This window comes from Rutidosis leptorrhynchoides, chromosome 4 (genome assembly GCF_046630445.1).
Source record: "Rutidosis leptorrhynchoides isolate AG116_Rl617_1_P2 chromosome 4, CSIRO_AGI_Rlap_v1, whole genome shotgun sequence".
Taxonomy (NCBI): domain Eukaryota; kingdom Viridiplantae; phylum Streptophyta; class Magnoliopsida; order Asterales; family Asteraceae; genus Rutidosis; species Rutidosis leptorrhynchoides.
The window spans coordinates 480,876,264-480,892,417 of NC_092336.1; positions in this window are offsets into that span (position 1 = coordinate 480,876,264).

The window sequence follows — 16,154 nt, forward strand, 5'->3', positions numbered from 1 at the left end:
ATTTTCGTTCTACTACACAAAATGTCCTAACACACACAAAATTGTTCTTACATACATAAAATTATTCCAATTCACCTTTTTTTTTTCGAATTTGACGTTCGCACAAAAAAGTGGTGAGGGCGCACAATTTGGGCCGTGTTAGAACAATTTTCGTTCCACAACAAAAAATGTTCTAACAAACACAAAATTGTTCTAACACACACAAAATGTTCTAACACCTTTTCTGTTCGAATTCAATTTTTCTTTCTTTCTAAATTTAATCCGATTTAGAGTTTATGGATCAACGTTTATGGTTTAGTGTTTTTGGTTTAGCTACCTAAACTCAAAACCCTAAACACTAAACTCCAAACCGTTCGTATTAAACCCTAAATCTAAACTCTGAACATTAATATAAACACTAAACCATTTTACCCGAAAAAATCCCTAAACTCTAAATTAGGTTAAATTTTGAAAGAAAAAACTAAATTAAAACAAAAAAATGTGGATAAGAACAATTTTATGTGTTAGAATAATTTTGTGTTGTAAAAAGAAAATTGTTCTAACAGAGCGTAAATTGTGCGTCTTTCCCCTTTTTTGTGCGAACGTGAGTTCTAATAGTTCTCTAGCCTAAAAAGGTTCTCATTTGATTCTTTGACTATATATATATATATATATATATATATATATATATATATATATATATATATATATATATATATATATATATATATATATATATATACTTAATCAAGAGTGAAACTCTTTTTAAGGGGAAGTAATTTTTTTTTAGTTTTTTTAAAAATTATTATTTTACAAAAAATAAGATCACGTGAAAATATGAACATTTAAAAAAGACACTTTGTGATAAATGTTATTATTTTGACCGAAAAAAGCTCGAAAAAATAACATTCATCGATAAATGTTCCTGATAACATTCATCGCGATGCATGTTATTTTTCGAGCGTCTTTTTTAGAGTTTACAAATTAGAGTTTAGAAATTAGGGTTTAGAAATTAAGGTTTAGGGTTTTGATTGAATTTTTAGCACGAGCGGTTTAGAGTTTTGGGTTTTGGGTTTTGGGACTAAACCCAAAACTCTAAATCGAGCAAAATTTTGAAAAAAAACTTCACAGAAGATGGAAAAGAAACGCTCATTTAATAACATGCATCACGATGAATGTTATTAGAAACATTTATTGATGAATGTTATTTATTCGAGCGTTTTCTGGTCAAAATAATAACAGTAATCACAAAGTTTCTTTTTAAATATTCATATTTTCACCTAATTATAATGTTTGTGAAAAAAATTTAAAAAAAATGAAAAAAATTAAAATTTACTTCCCCTTTCACCTAACTAATACAATATATATATATATATATATATATATATATATATATATATATATATATATATATATATATATATATATATATATATATATATATATATATATATTAATTTTATTCTATTATTCACCTGACTACCAATCATATTTTATTACATCACTCAAAAAATTTTCTACACAAATTTACCCTGTATGAGAGAGTCAATGTGCTCGTTCATAGAGGAGTTTCCTCGGTAACAAAAAAAAATTTAACACTCAACACTATTTAACTTCACTCAATGACATTTGCCACGTCACATTTAAAAACTTAATTTTCAACAAAAGTGTACCAATTAACTCCGCGTCACAGTCAGTGTTATTTGTGGTCCCAAAAAACTTCTTTTTGTTATAAATCTCAAAAGTCAAGCAAGTGGATGACCAACTTATTTCACCAAATCCATTCACTATTTTCATGTTGAATTTTGAGGCTTTTGCATAGTAACATTAGTACTATAAATATGATGCAAATGTAAGTCTATTGTGTACCAATTTTCATAAAATATCATTCTTACTTCTTCTATACTTTCTCTCTATTACACTTAGCATACTATTATAATTTATATAATAGATTAGGCCACTATAGGTAACTATAAACTAACGATATTACAACACGTTATCAGCACGAAGTGCTCCGTATAATCAAGGTTTATATAAGCAAGCACAAGTCACTAATCAAGGTAAGAAATTCTTTAACGATATCTTCTATTATTTATTAGTAAGGTAAATATTATTATCATCATAAGTAAAATTATATTTCTGTAATCTAACTTTTATTAACTTCACTAACATTTATATTTATGTTATTTAAGTTATATATGGTCGATTATACCGCCTGAATAATATTTATGTAATCTAACTTTTATTAACTTCACTAACATTTATATTTATGTTATTTAAGTTATATATGGTCGGTTATACCGCCTGAATTATATTTCTGTAATCTAACTCTTATTAACTTCACTAACATTTATATTTATGTTATCTAACATTTATGATTACTTATGCAATTAATCATTATTTATTTCATGTATACTAATGTTTATTCTTAAAATTTATTATTTATGCATAATATGTTTATTCTCTTAATCTTCATATTTATACTAAACGTATTTATACTAAATGTATTTATACTAAATTTTTTTTTACTATCATCATTTATTTATTTATTTTTAATTACGACTCTATTAAGTGAGGCAATAGCAAGCGTCGATTTACTGGCGACTTGACTGACGCTTAGAGTCCAAATCGAACTCCAGGCATGTTAAAACCCATGAAAATTTGATTCTACCATTTTCATGACGTATTTTATTTTATTTTATTTTTAGTTTTTATTATACATACATACATATATATATATATATATATATATATATATTATTTTTATTATTATTTTTTCTATTATTTATTTATTTATTTATTCATTTATTTATTTTATTTTATTTTTTTTCCTATTTTTTGGCCGGAGGTCCGCTTGGAAGCAATCTCTTTATTCGTAGAATCGGGAGAGGGAGGACTCTCTTCACTCTTGTGAGTGTTTCACTCGGGGTGGAGAAATGACTTCTCTTTATTCAAGGATAGAGGAAGGATTGTCTACGTCTCACCTCCCCCATACCCCACACATATGGGATTGGGTTTTGTTGTTGTTGTTGTTGTTGTTGTATTTATAGTAATCGTATTTGTACTAATAAAATTCTTTTATTAAAATTATTATTAATACAACGAGTACATAACAGTCGTTAACGTCAACTAACGACGTTACAACGGTCATATATACATAACGGTTGTTAACGTCAACTGAGGACGTTACAACGACTATATTTTTCAAATATAAAATAAACATCTCCGTTTTCACAAACCAATCTTCATTTTCTCAGATTACCACTCTCAAAAGTTTTTTTTGTAAAGATGATTCATACAAGGATGATTTTTCCTATTGTATTGGTCATACTAACTATCATCATTGTTGCTAATATACCACCGGGTGAACCTATATTCTATCATGCTCTTGTGATTTTATCATTTGTAATCATGCCATTATTCTGTTATTTGCTACTTATGAATTTAAAATGATTCTGATTTCATTTTATTATTTGTCTATGAATAGAAGTTGATTATGATTATGATTTATGTTGTTCATCTTTTGATAATAGAAAATATCGAATTTGAAAAGGCTTAAATTTGCTCTTTTAGAATCAAGTGGGAACAACTACTTAACATGTGTTATGAATGTAGAAAAACATCTCGAATCAATCGGTATTTTAGAAACCCTGAATGAAAATAACAATTGTTACGAACAAGAAAAAGCAATAGCAAGTATTTTTCTTAGCAAACATATTGACGAGTCCTTAGAATCTACATATTATATGATCGAAGATCCAAGTTTATTATGGAAAATACTCAAAGATATATACGATATTAATTATCAAAAAATAACGGTGATCCATGAAAGAATAAAATTGAAGATGTTAGTAGACGCTCTTATAAGAATCCCGGAGATTCTTATTAATGATCTGGTAACGTGGATCATCAGTCTAGTATTTCTTGAATACATGAACATCTTGTTTATCTCTACAAATAAGTCCCAAAAGAAAAGAAAACGAGAGTGAATCTGTTGAAAAATCTTGATTAAATAAACCATGAGCTACCTTGAGACTTGAATGGTTTGAATTTTTCTAAGATGCCTAGCTTGTTATGTATCACTCATAATAAATGGTTTTAGACCATAACGCATATGTTTATTAAGTGTTATCGTTTATGTACTTCAGAGTGTAACTTGTTTGCAGGTAATATAATTTGGTTATCTTGCTGAAATATAACTCATTATTTGCTTATCTTATTTGAAGTTTTAGTATGAATCCTGCTGAAATACAACATCAATTAAATGGTAAAGACCTATGTATTGCAGATAGTGGTAACATACACACTATGATAAAATCTAAGAAATATTTCATTGATTTAAATCAAAATGAACGAATTATAAATACTATATCAGGTCTTGCAAACTTAATATAAGGAACGAAAAAGGCAAAGATTCTTATTACCAAATGGTACGAATTTTCTGATAAACAAAGCTTTGTTTTCTCCCAAATCAAAGAGAAATTTGTTAAGTTTCTCTGATATGTATCATAATGGATATGATTATCAGTCAATGATAACTGAAAATGAGAAATGCCTATGTAGCAACGAAAAGCGCATATGATAAAAAGCGCGGCGCATATGATTAAAAGCGCATATGATAAAAAGCGCAGCGCATATGATTAAAAGCGCAGCGCATATGATAAAAAGCGCATATGATGAAAAGCGCATATGATGAAAAGCGCAGCGCATATGATTAAAAGCGCAGCACATATGGTGAAAATGATATATGATGAAAAGCGCATATGGTGATTAATGAAAAAGCACATATGGTGATTAATGAAAAGCACATATGGTGATTAATGAAAAGCACATATGGTGATTAATGAAAAGAATATTGAGAAAGAATCACCAATGTTTCTTGAAAAGAATTCAAGGTTATATATATGGACCAATTCATCCATCATGTGAACCATTTTGATATTTCATGGTTCCAATAGACGCATCTAGCGGATGGTCTCATGTTTGTGTGTTATCAAGCCGTAATATGGCATTTGCAAAATTTCTTGCACAAATTATTAAATTGAGAATACATTATTCTAATTACACCATTAAAAGGATGAGACTTGATAATGCTGGTGAGTTAACATCTCAAGCATTTAATGATTATTATATGTCTACAGGGATTGTTGTTGAACATTGAGTTGCTCATATGCATACACAAAATTGGTTTAGCTGAATCAATAGATAAACGCTTGCAGCTAATAACTAGACAATTGGAAATGAGTACAAAACTCTCAATATTTATATGGAGACATGCAAATTTACATGATGCGACATTAATTCGCATTAAACCAAGTGCAAGTCATAAATATTCTCCATTATCAACTTAATTTTGGTCGAGAGCCAAATATTTTCCATCTTAGAACATTTGGTTGTGCAGTGTATTTTTAATTGCACCACCACAACAAATGGTTCCTCAAAGAAGGATGGAAATATATGTTGGATATGAAACATCTTCAATTATAAGATATATTGAATCTATGACGGGTGATATTTTTACAACACATTTTGCTGGTTGTCCTTATAATGAAAAATTGCTCCCTATATTAGGGAGAAGAAATGAAAAATAAAGAAGAAGATGTTTCATGGTGTGAACATAAATTAATGTATCTTGATCATCACACAAAAGAATGTGAAATAAAAGTTCAAAAATAATGCATATACAAGAACTTGCAAATAAATTACCCGATGCATTTACAGATACAAAAAAGGAGTGACTAAATCATATATACCAGCAGTAAATGCTTAAGCTAGAATTGAAATTCCAAAAGCTGGTAATAATGTCACTCATGAATCTTCGCCACGCCAGAAACGTGGGAGACCAATTGGTTCAAATGATAAAAATCTTTGAAAAATAAAATCAGCTGATAATGAGGTAAAAGAAAAAGTTCAAGAAGAACCACAAATCAATACTCTTTCTGCAGAGGAGATTGATGATGTCAATACAGAATTTTCAATCAATTATGTACATTCAAAAAATATTATGGAACCGAAATGAAATGAAAAATCTTGATGAGATATTTTCATATAATGTTGCATATGACATCATGAATGATGATGATGATGATCCAGAACCAAAATCTGTCATGGAATGTCAAAATAGACATGATTGGGATCATTGGAAAGAAGCAATGCGAGCTAAATTTGAATCGCTCAATAAAAAGAAAAGTTTCCGGATCAATAGTTATCACTTTTAAAAATGTGAAACGTATGTGATACAAATGAATTTTAATTCAAAAAAAAAAAAAAAAAAAAAAATAAGAAAAATGAACTTACAAGGTCAAGCCAGACTTGTAACTCACGATTTCTCTTAAAGACCAGGAATGGATTATGAGGAAAACTTATCCTTCTGTAATAGATGCAATTACTTTTAGATACTTAATCCACATGGCAGTTTCTTAAAAAATGCATCTCATGGATATTGTTACTACTTATATATATGGATCACTTAATAGTGATATATATATATATATATATATATATATATATATATATATATATATATATATATATATATATATATATATATATATATATATATATATATATATATATATATATATATATATATATATATATACCTAAAGGGTTTAAGGTATCAAAAGCATTTAATGAACCAAGGAAATGTATTCCATTAAATCATAAAGGTTTTTATATGAGTTGAAACAATCGGGTCGCATGTGGTATACCCGATTAAGTGATTACTTGATAAGCTAAGGGTATACAAATAATCTTATTTGCCCATGTATTTTCATTAAGAAAATAACATCCGAATATGTGATTATAGCTGTTTATGTCGATGATCTTAATATCATAGGTACAAATAAAGAGATTCATGAAATCATTCAACTTCTAAAGAAAGAATTTGAAATAAAAGATCTCGGAAAAATCAAGTATTGCTTTGGTTTATAGATTGAACATATGCCTAATGGTTTACTTGTACATCAAACAAATTATACCAAAAAAGTTTTAAAACGCTTCAATATGGACAAGTCAAAGCCATTAAGTACTCCTATGGTGGTTAGATCACTCAATGTTGACACTGATCCATTTCGTCCCCGAGAAGAACATGAAGATGTTCTTAGTTCAGAAGTTCCATATCTTAGTGCAATTGGAGCTCTTATGTACCTTACAAATTGTACGAGACTTGACATTTCTTTTGCAGTTAATTTGTTGACAAGGTTCAGCTCAACCCCTACAAAAGACATTGAAATGGGATCCAGCAGATATTTTGATACCCTTAAGGAACTGCTGATTTAAAATTATTTTATTCTAACGCTTCAAAACAAGATTTGGTTGATTATGTATATGCAGGTCATTCATCAAATCCTCATAAAGATAAATCTCAAACTCGATATGTATTCCTAAATTGAGGTACCACAAAATCATGGCGTTCTTAAAACAAACACTTGTTGCTACATCATCAAATCATGACGAAGTGATTGCATTATATGAAACTACTCGAAAATGTGTTTGGTTGAGATCAATGACACAAATCATTATTGATTCTTGTGGACTAGAACGCTATAAAAGAACAACAACTATCTTCACCAACAACTATATATGAAGATAATGCAGCTTGCATAATACAAATGAAAGAAGAGTATCAAAAGTGACAGAACAAAATATAGATGCTGACGAGGCGCCAAAGCCATAGACGGTCTTAATTGTCATAAGTTTGATGGAAAAGAATGGTATGTTGGTAAGGCTCAGAAAAGACTAAAAGGGAATAGGAATTGAAACAAGGGTTTGAGCAAACCATGAAGGAGACTGTAGACAAATCACAGGGGCTAAACTTGTACATAAAAGATTTAGATGATACAGTTTCAGATGAAAACCTCATATTCTTCTCATATACTCAAGATCTCGTAAAAGACAACCAGATTGAAATGAGATATGTTCAATCCAGCAAAAACTCTGCCGATCTTTTCACTAAAGCATTTCCAACTGCTATTTTCAGAACGCATGTTCACAATATTGGCATGATACATGTTAAAAGGATTTAATACCTCAGCGATGTCTACTTGAGGGGGAGTCAACTCTATGCTGCACTCTTTTTCCCTTAGCTAAAGTTTTTTTCCACTGAGTTTTCTTTAGTAAGATTTTTAACGAGGCAGTACTAGTTGATCTCTAATGAAATAGAATTGTCATCCAAGGGGGAGTGTTATAAATCTCAAAAGTCAAGCAAGTGGATGACCAACTTATTTCACCAAATCCATTCACTATTTTCATGTTGAATTTTGAGACTTTTGTATAGTAACATTAGTACTATAAATATGATGCAAATGTAAGTCTATTGTGTACCAATTTTCATAAAATATCATTCTTACTTCTTCTATACTTTCTCTCTATTATACTTAGCATACTATTATAATTTATATAATAGATTAGGCTACTATAGGTAACTATAAACTAACGATATTACAACACCTTTTAACTTTTAAAGTTATTATCACCTTTTTTTCTTTTTTCTTTTTTCTTTTTTTTTGGAAGACTGATATGTTATAAAACACCAACAAATCCAAAATAGAGATACATCAAGAAGTGAAGCCTGCAAGTAATAGGCTAACACAAAACACAAATGAAAATAGTTGTATTACATCTCCGTTTAGGAACAAAACAAAAGATCAACGGCCAATGATTAATACTCCTGGAATTGTGCAAGCTTCGTTTAGAAACCAGTCTCCTTGGATCTTCTTTCCATTGCTCCAAAGTAATAAACTATCTTAAAGGTCGTCCTTTAAGATAGCAACCCGACGATCAGCTGCATTATGCACCAGTTTATTCCGCCATTTCAAAATAGACCAAAGCAAAACGTATTTGGATGTGAGGCATGCCGTGTTAAAAAGATCTGAACTCGTTTGCAAATTGACTCCACTTATAGCATTTGATACACCATTAGGAACCATGCTAGTCATACCCCCACCAAGTACTGAAGGATCTCCATAGTGGAACCATGAAACTACACGCGGTAAATAAATGATCTGAGTCGTCGCCCACTCTATGACAGAAGGACAGAGAGAGCTGCAGACATTCACCCATTTTGCAGAAAGATTAGCGAATGTGGTATCTTATTTAAGCTAAGCCTCCAAATAAAAATGTTTAATTTTTTCGGCAAACATGGGAGCCATCTGAAGGAGCTTATTGTCGAGTCTAAGCAAGTAACTTATCATCAATGACTTTGGAGAGCTCAAATACGGTAAACATACCTTTACAGCTTAAATTCCACCACCAACTATCAATTTCATTCGAGCGCAATTGCTCCGCCGACTGTAAAATGGTTTCCAGTGCGTGTAATTCATCTAATGACCTGCCTCGAATTCTAGAATTCCAATCCCAAACACCTTTTAAACCGGTGGGATCACTGGTAACATAATCCACAACTTTGGCCAATTTATGGGATTCTAAAGTGTATAACCTTGGGATGGAATCAGCTAGACAAACATGTAAATTAGGGACCCATGGATCAGACCAGAAGGAAATGTCATTACCTTGCCCAATATTTCGGATTATTGAGTTCGAAAAGCTCACTCCGATCTTTTCTACCAATTCACCGGCCTTTATAATGCGTTTCCATATCTGCCTGAATGATCTTTGACCTGCACCAGATTGCATTCCACCATCATTACCATATAAAGAGACAATCACTTTTCGCCAAAGAAACTCCTTTTCAACCTTAAACCGCTACCACCATTTACAAAGCAAACTCAGATTCTTCGACTTTAAGCTCCCAATACCTAAACCCCCTCGATTCTTGGCAGCTATTGTATTGTTCCAACTGATCCATGTAAGTGCTTTATTATCATATCGATCCCAAAAGAACTTTCTTATTAAAACTTCCAAGGAATTAAGAATTGAAGTGGGAGTTATGAACAAAGACATATAATAGAGGGGTAAACTCCCTAATACCGATTTAACAAGCGTAGGCCTTCCGCCTATTGAGAGGAGCTTTGATTTCTATGGGTTCAATTTGGCTATGAATCTGTTTATAACCTTGTCCCAAGTAGCCACAAAGGTCATTCTTTTGCTCATAGGAAGACCCAAAGAAACGAATGATACTATGCCGTTAAAAAAAGAGGATGATACTATACGAAGTAATATTTAATCAAATACTTATGTATATAAAGAAATGATGAGTGAGATTATGATTGATGTTTTGAAATGAGATACTCCGTATATATTATAGTAACAGTTGCAACTTTTGATTATGTTTCTTCATAATTATAAAGATGTAAATAAAAGGCTAAGGCACCCATGGTTTGCCTAGATCTTGTCTGTCCCTTTGTATACAGCCAACATATATAATAATTATCTACATCCATTTCCACAGCATCCATTTCCACAGCAATTATTTCACTTATATGATCCTTCTATACATATTTTTTTCACATTTATTTATTTATTTATTTTTTATTTTTTGAAGAGCATGTAAACTTTATTATTATCAGCAAAAGTTACAACAAAATTTGGGAACCAAGAACCCAAACAACAAGAGATTCAATGATAGATTGCAAAGTGAGCAATCTATCAACTACAACAAATATATACACGATACACGAATAATGTTTACATTTTTAAATACACACTTGGGTCATTCATCCAAGATAGCCAATCTAACTTGTTTCTTTTTAGATGATGCGATATACACTCGAATGTCTTGATTTGGACCTCGTTAAATGCCACCGGAGTGCTCCAATTTTTTTTCACGAAAAACCTTATTATTCCTATTTTTTCAAATTAGGTAGCTGCATACCCATTCTACCGCTTGCCAAATCATTTTGCCTAGACTTGACATCCCAACCGAACTATTACCACGAAGGATCTCACTTATACTAAGGTTTGACACGTTACCAACACCCCACCATGAGAATAATCGCACCCAAAAATCATAAGCATGTTTACAAAAATTTAAAGTATTTTTCACGGATTCAAGATTATCATCACACAACGGGCATCTAGTACTATGTAAATCAATACCTCGTTTGTCACGTCATTAACATGTATAAAAGTGTTTTATATAGCGATTATATATTTAAACTGATACTTACTTAAATTTTCACCACCTTTATGCCCATTTATATTTACATGAGATCTTTTTGGAAAGATATTTACTTAGCAAATTTTTAGTTACAATTAATTACGAGTATTGTGTATATAGATCATTTATATGTACGAATCGGATATTCTTTTTATATATATTAGTATATACTACGTATATATATAACTAAACTATTTTTAAGTTTAAAAATGTTAGATAAAACAAGCTAGAGCGACTGTAGGTAAATATAAAAGAATCCTACGATTTGGTAATATGTTGTTAAGGTTAGATACCGACCAAGCATCAAGGATGTAGATCTATCAAAACTTTATTTTCCTAATACAATAATTAAAATTAGGGTTTTTGAAATTAATGCAGCCGAAGTTGTTATTTTTATATGCAAAAAATAATATATATATATATATATATATATATATATATATATATATATATATATATATATATATATATATATATATATATATATATATATATATATATATATATATATATATATATATATATATATATATATATATAAGAAGTAACCAATCGGGGGGAAGCCAAAAGTTTTTTTTTTTCCGTTTTTTGAAAAAACTTTGTTCACGAACATTATAGATGAGATGAAAATATGAACATTTAGTAGAGACATTTTGTGATAAATGTTTTTATTTTGGCGGGAAAACGCTCGAAGAAGTAATATATAACAATTATCGTGTTTTTCGAGCGTATTTTGAGGTTTTAGCTATTGGGGTTTAGATATTAGGGTTTATAGGGTTTAGATATTAGGGTTTAGAAGTTTAGGGTTTAGAGTTTAGATTTAGGGTTTAGATTTAGAATTTAGATTGAGTTTTTAACACGAACGGTTTAGAGTTTAGGGTTTAGGGTTTATGGAATAAACCCAAAACACCAAACACCAAACCCTAAACCCTAAACTCTAAATCGGGCTAAATTTTACTTTACAAAACATGAAAAAAAATGTTCATATTCTTCACGAACAAAATTATCTTGAATGTTATTTTTGTCGATCGTTTTCCCGCCTAAATAATAACATTCATCACGAAGTGTCTCTTCTAAATGTTCATATATTAATAATAACATTCCCCCCGCTTCCCCCCGCTTGGTGTAGTGACCCGAACTTTTTCATGTTTATATATATATGAATTGAGATTGATATTTACATGACTAAATGTTTCCAACGTGTTAAGCAATCAAACTTGTTAAGACTTGATTAAATGAAATAAGTTTTATATAGACAATTGATCACCCAAGTTGACCGGCGATTCACGAACGTTACAAATTTGTAAAAACTACATGTTGTGGTATATATAGACATATATATATGGTTGACATGAGATTATGATGAGTAAGTATCTCACTAAGTATATTAACAATGTGTGATATACATAAGAAATGAGATTACTAAGTTAAGAAACTCGAAATGATATATATAACGATTATCGTTATGATAACGTCTACTAAATACTTATGTATCATATTAAGATATTGATACACTATATTTAACATGATAAAATGATATTTAAATATATCATTAAGTGTGTTAACAATGAACGACATATGTAAAAAAACAAGACTACTAACTCAAGAATTACGAAACGAGACTTATACGTAACGATTATCGTTGTAACGATATTTTAATGTATATATCATATTAAGAGATATTCATGTGATGACCCGGAAATTTCCGACCAAATTTAAACTTTAATCTTTATATGTTTCCGACAAGATAAGCAAAGTCTGTAATGTTGGGTTACAAAATTTTGAAACTATTTCATGATAACATTTGACCTTTGACCATTTCCGACGATTCACGAATAATTATGTGTAAACAAAAATATATATAATATAAATATATGTATAGGAAGAAATATAACTATAAGTATATATATTTGAAATAATAAAATACAAGTAAACATTAGAACTACGTATGTAAAAATATACAAGATGATAAGGTTGTTAAAATGAGTATATATATTATATAATATTACATAATTAATAAATTTAATTACAAGTTGAAAATATAATCGTTATAGCAATATTATCATTACTTTCATTATTATTATTAATATTAATATCACTACTAGTATTACTAATATTATTATTATTGTTATATGTAAAAGGCTATGATTATAAAAAATAAAGATGATAAATACAAATATTATTTTAAGCATGATTAAAACTAAAATTTTAATTATTATTATAATTATTAATAAGATGATTACTAAAAATTATTAACTTTATTTAAAAATTATTATTACGTTTATCATTATTACTCGTATCATGATTTATGTTATTATTAGTATTATTACATATTATATCATTAACAATATTAGAATCTCTTTTATTAGTATTTGTATTATTAAAAATCAGTATGTTTTATATATAATTAATTGGAATTATTATTATTACTTATATTTATTAAAACTAATTATATAAATAAGAATTTTACATATATTGTCCAAATTTCAGTTGTAAATCACTTTCAATCTTTATTTCCTTGTCTCTAAATTGGTACAATCAGATTCTAAACTCAGATAACAAAACAAAATCTGTTAGGAGTCAAGATCAAGCTTTATTATTTTTTATTCATTTTTATTTCCTGCCTAGTCATGTCGACACCACAATTGCATTAGATAACAAACGATAAATTCAAGTTGTGAAGGGAATTCAATCAACTCTCTCTCATCCTCTATCACTTCTATTTTTTCCATTTTTGGAACAACTCGCGTAAACCCATGTAACCACTATCGAGAGCCTGCTGCAGTTTTGTTCAAGGTTCCTATTGAAACGATAGTGATGAAATGATGTATATTGAGAAGAAGAAATGATCACGATTATGGGTCTGTGATTATGTTAATGACGTGATGATGAATCCTTGATCATGAATAAACGAACGATGATGGTTATGGGTACGAACAGTAGATGACGATTGATTATGATAATGATGATTCACGCTGATGGAAGAAACCGTGAGGTATGGTTATGATGATGATTGATGACGAAGAAGAATGAAGTTGATGATGTTAGTAAGACGATGATAGGTAACGGGTTTCGTTCTTGAATTCTTTTGATCAATTTAAGAACGATGATAAACTTGACTATGCTTATGATTATAATTATGATTATGATTATGTTATTTCATACCATCGTAAACTATCTCAAAAGAAGAAGGCTGATACTCTTGAACTCTGGTTACCAAAAAGAAAGAAAAAAAACCCATTAGTTTCTTTTCGGTTTACTGCCATTCGCTGACTACTACTACTCTGTGTTGATCGAACTACACGCCAACCCAACCATCACAATTACCACCGCCACTCTAGGACAATCAAACAACCACTATTCGACCACCATAAAAACATTTTGTTTGCAGCTATTGTTACTGTTACTCACCTTTTATACTTTCTATTTTCTGTAATATTCGAAAACCACCCTTACAACTCACCACCCATGAGAACCTAGCAACTGCCACTTTTAGCTTTTGTTGCCAACCGAAACTACTGCTATTCTTGCTATCGTCAACTCATTAAACCACCACCTTCAACCTTGAACATACACCATAAACGAATCATTGTCACGCTAATATTTTTTTTCTTGAGAAACAACCCACAAACCACAATTCTTGAACACTTAACGAAATGAAATGGGATAAGTACATAATTACAGCTGGTTCACATTGGATACAGTTAGTGATATATATAGTTTTTTTTAATAATCAAGTGGAACAATGTATTCACTCATGGCCGACACTTTATATATACTCAAACCCCACTTGACGTTTTGATATTGATGATGATATTAAACTAACGAAAAGTAATAATAAAGATAAAGATGTTGGCTGCATTCTTTTTGAGTGGGCCGTGATTCTTGGCCAAGAACCAACGAATCTTTTCTATTTGAGCCGTAAAGAATTAGTAACTTGAGCTGTACTTCGGAGTTCTTGTTAGTAAGAGAAACGAGTGATAATTGATGATGATGACGATGATTAGATTAAATGATACGGTAACAAGAATAATTATATTGATGATGAATGATGATGATTACAATTGATGAAGATGATCGTAAATATGACAGGCGATGATAAAGATCGATGATAATAAGAATGATAAGGATGATTGTTAAGCGATAATGATCATGAAGAAAAAGATGTTGAGTTGATGATGATATCGAGTGTGAATGATGAAGATGGATGACACGATTATGATATGATATCATGATGATGATGATCGAGAGATTAGTAAGATGATGATGATTAATGGATTTTGATTTGATTTCCTGATGATGAAAAAGAAAATATAAACAGAAATATATACGGTTCATATTTAATTCATTAGGTATTAAAACAGAAAAACAAGGATGGTGGGATGGTTTGAAGGTGTTATGAGGGAACTAGAGGTCACAAGTTCGAACCCCGTTTGGTGCATTTATTTTTAGAACAAGCTCTTGAGGTAGTTATTAGAAAAACTTTATTTATTATTATCATTTCATTATTATTATTATTATTTATTATTGTTATTATTATTATTATTATTATTATTATTATTATTATTATTATTATTATTATTATTATTATTATTATTATTATTATTATTATTATTATTATTATTATTATTAATAGTATTAGGGTTACTATTATTATAATTATCATTATTGTTATTATTACTTTTATTAACATCAATATAATTATTAACAAGTAGTATTATTAAGTATATTTAGTATTAAGAAATTTTACCAAAAATTAGTATTTTTATTGTAAAAAGAATACAACCTTTTTATTTAAATTATTTTATATATGGTATTATTATTATTATTTTTATTAACATAACTATATTAGTATTTTTTTTAATAAATAATAATTATCTACCTAAAATAAATAAAGTAAATATATCATTAAGGAAACTTATAAATTATTAAATGTAATAATTATATCACTAAGAATAATACACAAATTTATTCGATTTCAATTATAGGTGTTAATATATATATAAATGATATAGGTTCGTGAATCCGAGGTCAACCTTGCATTGTTCATTTCGTCGTATGAATATTTTTACTACAAAATATTGTAGGGTGAGTTCATTTGATTCCCTTTTACTCT